We start from the raw sequence: 5,827 nt of genomic DNA, 5'->3' as shown, positions 1-5,827 counted from the left end.
AAATGTCAGTCGTATTTTTCAAAAATAGCAGACCTACAAGCTCGTATCGCGCCACTCGGTGGCGCGATATGAGCTTGTAGATCTGCTATTTTTAAATAGCTAAAGCACGACATGATGCTAACACCAAAATGGGTGCCCGGTCAGAATGGGTTAGACCAGGTTCTCAAACTTTCATGTCAAGGACCCCAAAAATGATGTATTTTGTCCCAGGGACCCCCCCCCCCCCCCCTGTGAAGGAATATGCTCACATTTTCAAAATGTTTCAAAAATGCAGCGCTATGAGCTTGTAGATCTGCTAAAGTATAAACATATGGTTAAAAGTGGTTAAAAGCTATAAAGTGACACAGATGCGTTCCCGTCCAAATTTAGACCCGAGGACGATTCTACAAATGTCTTCTAAATCCTGATAGTTTATCTCGATAATTATCTGTAATTGGCCGCCGATCTGAAAATATGTTGTTCCAGGGACCCCCCCCCCCCCCCAGAAGCAAAGATTTCAGTTAAAAAACATTGGCTCTGAAAGAATATATATATTCAAAGATTTGCGCCACATTTTTACGATTTTTCAAAAATGGCAGACCTACAAGCTCGTAGCGCGTCACTCGGTGCCACGCTACGAGCTTGTGAGATCTGCTATTTTTCCAATAGCTAAAGTATAACATAATGCTTAAAACACCAAAAAGGGTTCCGGCCCGAATGGGTTTTTAATGGCATAAAAGAATACACACATGCGCGCAGCCGCACACACACGCACATGAATATGGTATTGGCAGCATATAAGACAGTGTTTTTAATGACGTTGGCAGTCGCGTGCATGTCGTGCAGCAGTATGCATGCTGCCAGGAGGCCACATAATTACTTTTATTAAGATGTATAATATTTAACTTGGAATTATTTTAATGGAAGTCTAATGGGGCTGTGATAGCAGTGAAACCTTGCTCGTGAGAAGCAATTCTTGGCAGTCAAGGAAAGGCCAATGGTTGCAGAACATTTGCATCAGTGTTGAATTACCTTATCCTGTAATTAGGATAACTTCCTTAAACTTAATTTTTTTGTGTGTGTTTTTTAGGCTCCCCCATGTCTCCACAAAGACTCATTGTCACCCTCCTCGGTATTCAGTTTCGATCTACGTTTCGATTTTGTTTGCAATGTCCGCCATTGTTCCTCGCTCGCACTGCCAATCGCGGAATTCCACGGCCTCACTAATTGTTAGTAACCGCCAAAACGGTATACTGGAAAGATACGTATAGTAGTATGTATAATATATTATGGCACTGGGACACAGCAAAAGATGTATTGAAATGCAGGGTTCAGGGTTTCAAACTGCTTCGTTGTACCCGGTCAGCACAATAACCTAATCTGTTTGTTGTTTTAGGAAAGCATCCTCTCAGTCAGCACATCACACATTGATATACACTGACATTCAACCTGAAGTCCGTAGGCGAAAATTGTCCTGAAATTGTTCAAACGTAAAGCTTTTAGATCTGCTAAAAGTACAGGCAAAAAGTAACACTAAAATTATTTGATTACATGCAATAGTGACGGAGCTAACGCACACATGAACATTTTATGTCCCATTTTGAACACAGCGCTTTTTTCTCTCTCTCTCTCTCTCTTTTTCTTTTTGGTCAACAAACATACCCATAATTGGTTCCTCTGGTTCACCAGAGGTTCAAGCAGAGTAATATAGTAAGAGAGTGGCGACACGCTTTGATCTCGCCGCAAAGCGGGGTGCTACGGGCTATAGTTCCAAACATTGGAACTATCCCATTGAGATAGAATGAGCACTTCCGCATGCCATTGTTACAATGTGAGTCAATGCAACAGTGTCACTCTCTTACTAGATTACTCTGTTCTCAAGACCCTGCATGCCCCCTAGTGGCAGAGGGCCGAATGGCTGTAGTTCTTGGAAGTATGTCCCCCGCACAGACCGCCGCGGCGCTTTTCCGATTCACTCCCAACACTAGCCGATCTACAAGCTCAAAACGCCACCAGCCAGCAGGGCATCACTGATGGAACAACACATTCTAGCACATATAGGAGACCAGCTGGAGTTGCGGGTTCCAAACCCCACACTTCCTTACTGAAACAATACCCTACACATTTCAATGGACACAAATATATAGGATATATATATATATATTAGAAAATATATTTTGACCTCTCAAAATGTATTTTCTCCATATATAGTTTTTGGGTGTTTCCTTGTATGTTCTAAAACGTATGTTTGTTTGTTTTTTCCTGTGTATGAGGGGGTCTGCATTCAAGGCTCCCCACAGTGCCTCGCCGTACCTTTTTCAACATCGCACCGTGACCACGCCAACCTGGCGTCTCTATTCCGGGGGGGGCGATCGACTGGCCCGAAAATGGCATGTTATATTTATTGTATCCGGAGAACTACGCCAGTTTACCGACTCGCCGCGATTTAGTGCATTTTAGTTTTACTTCACCTTCATTTAAATTGCATTGAATTGAGAGAGAGGATAGTTGTTTAGAGTTTACACTAGAGAAAGTAGGAATGCTAAAAGTTTAAACGCCAATGTACCGAAACAATGTAATTCATTAGTAAACAATATCTACTACTTATCATTGGTATTCACATACTCACCTTTTTATCATCTAGCTGACTATTTCATTGAACAAAAGTAATTGTTCACTTTGGAAATGAACTATAACATCTGTGAGTTTGACATATACTACACAGATGAAGACGGCATTGTTAGCATAACGATGAAGACATTGATGAATTATTTTCGCCATGGCGAGTTCTCCGGTATCCATATTTATTGGGTGACCAGATCCAAACTCTTCATTTGAGGGACAGAAGTATCGCTTGTGTGGGACAAGCGGGACGGGGCGGGGTTAGCAAGTTCATTGCTAAATGCCTTTAGATGTGATATTCGACCATAGGCCTAATATTGCCTATCATTTTGTTATTAAAACCTTCTGGCGTCGCACATTGTGCCAACTTGGTACTGTAGCATATTGGACCGATATTTATCATGTCATTTTAACCGGCTTAAAAGCCACATCTTGCAGGATAAATGGACAATGAGAGCTTTACAACAGAAAGCCAACTATTAGGGGACTGAGCCTGCCAGCCACAATGTTGAGACAGGGTCTGAATTTGTGGGATGCCTGAAAGGTCTTAGAAATGAGGGACTGTCCCACGCGAAAGTGCGACATCTGGTCACCCGGAGCTTGCAACGTGATGCTTTGTGAGCTTGTAGATCTGCTATTTTCGGCGAAAAGATCTGGGGCTCCATCTTGCGCCACCCTTATCCCTAAACGTATTTGCCTTTTTTCTTTTTTACTATTTTATAAAAAACGTTTTAAAATAGTTCAAATAGCCGATCTACTGTACATCGAGACATTGTAAGCTTGTAGATCGGCTATTTGAACTATTTTAAAAGGTCCTGGAGGTAATCGTTTATCCCCCAAAATCACCCCAAAATAATTTGACCTTTTGGGATACCGCCATAAGTCGCTGTGTCCGAGATCGTAGTTACTGCACTTTGGCTTGGTGGAGCTTCCAGCAGTGGGAAATGGACCATCTACGATATCGGCACCCAAATACGTATAAATGAAGCAAGGCTTATTGCCCTCATTCCACTTAAGCCCATTTAGATCTGAGACCAGATTCTACAACATGGGACGGTTTTCTGAATTAACCTATGTTTCCATATCAGTGGTGCTCAACCTTTTTTCATGCCAAGGACCCCCTAGAATTATCTGAATTTGGCCGCGGACCCCCATCTGAAAATATGATGTTCTAGTAAGGACCCCCCCCAGAAGCAAAGATTTGAGTTAAAAACGTTCGCGCTGAAAGAATATATATATATATATATATATTCAAAGATTTGCGCCCACGTTTTCACGATTTTTCAAAAAAATGTCTACAAGATCTACAAGCTTGTCGTGTGGCACTCGGTGCCGCGCTATGAGCTTGTAGATCTGCTATCTTTCCAACAGCTAAAGCATGACACAGTGCTTAAAACACAGAATGGGGCTCCAGTCCCGAACGGGTCAAAATGATGATTATTATGAGAAGTAAAGTGTTTTATTTGGCTGTACGGTTACAATAAAATGTGGCTTTATTTAGCTGGGACAGCATGTTTAAAAAAAATGAAAAAAAGGTGAAGTATGTCTGTTATTAGCCAAACTGACTCTTGTATGTATGTACACATACCCCCATGTTGGCTTTTTTTATATATATTTTTTTCTTTGTTCTCTTTGGACCAAAGGTGTCGCAAATGTGAATAATCTTGTCTTAAAAAAAAAAAAATAGTCTGCATTTTTATATTTTCTTAATTTAATTTAAATTGTTTGTATAATCCTTCCTCGACAGTATTCTTGCACTACACCCAGCATTTGACTAAGCTACGTTTGGAAACAAAACAAAAACAAAACAAAAAAACATTTCAACATCATGGACATGTTTACTCTTTTTTTTGTTTGTTTTGTACAATTTTTAATACAATCATTGCCCGTCTACAGTTATAATGATGATGACTATGTTCTCTTTTTTTTGGAGTTGAGATATGTTTTAATTTATATTTGTAAATATGTTTTATTCTCCTCTTGTGATAAGGATCTCTATCTGGTGCTCCTATACGGGCGACTAGCGTCAGATACGTGTAGCCTGTGTGCCTCTGCCGTTTTGAAGGTATTTGGAATAAAGGTTCGAAAAATGGTAACAAAACGCCGTGTTTTATGTGTGCATGCATTGCATGTCTTGTTTTTTACAGCAAAATTTAGATTTTTAGTTTTAGTCACAGGCACTTGAATAGCTTTCGTTTAGTTTTAGTCACATTTTAGTCACCTGGAATGTTTTAGTGTCGTGTCTAGTTTTAGTCGACTATAAATATCATACGATTTTAGTTGACTAAATCTACAGTTAATTAAGTCGACTAAATTTTACACTTTTTACACTTGCTGAAAATGGCCGATCTACAAGCCCACACGTTGTGAGCTTGTAGATCTGCTGTTTTCAGCATGAACCAAGTGTGACTTATCCTGGATCTCGTGTCCACTGTCAATATATTTTGTCTTAGTTTTAGTCATAGCTTAGTTTTCATTTAGTTTCCATTTAGTTTTTGTCAGTGAAAAACGGTAGACGACGAAAACAATGTCCTAGTATTAGTCGACTAAATCAACATGGTGCCTGTGTGCTACACACATGCGCCCACATCATGTGTGTAGGCTACTTCAACTTGGCCTGCGGGCCAAATGTGTATAAAGTTGTGTAATAGAGTTTGAGAACTTTATGTTGTGTGTACACATTTACAGGTCCTCGCAAGATATGTTGTTTTATGGTTAAATAAATACTTTGAGTTAAAAGGCAAGGACCCTTGTAGAGGATTGAGTTGCGTAGTTACCGTGTAAATTCAATGGTGAGCGAGATATCAACAATCCATTGATTACAAATGGTTACTCCACAATTTATGCTCATCATTGACTTACCTTGTACGTGAAACAGCTCTCAAAGTCACTCTTTTAAGCCCAATGGTCCTCAATGATTTTATTTATTCTTTTTTGCAACCAGATCTTATTTTAATGATGTTTGGGAGACAAGAAACACTTTCCTGGGGTTATAATAATCAAACATTGACCAAATTGTCATAAGACAAGATACAAAAAATAATACATAATACAAAAAAATTAAATGAAAATAGCAGACTATACATTTGGGCATTTGAAAGGCAAATGCTATAAGCACTTTCAAACTTTTTTTTAGTTTCAAGGACCCCCAGTTTCGTATACATTTGGACGCACGCGCACACGTACGCACGCACGCATGCGCGCGCGAAGGAAGGACATACTGCTA

The sequence above is a fragment of the Protomyctophum parallelum genome, assembly GCF_964188405.1.
Source record: "Protomyctophum parallelum genome assembly, chromosome: 17".
Lineage (NCBI taxonomy): Eukaryota > Metazoa > Chordata > Actinopteri > Myctophiformes > Myctophidae > Protomyctophum > Protomyctophum parallelum.
Note: the sequence above shows the minus strand (reverse complement) of the source record.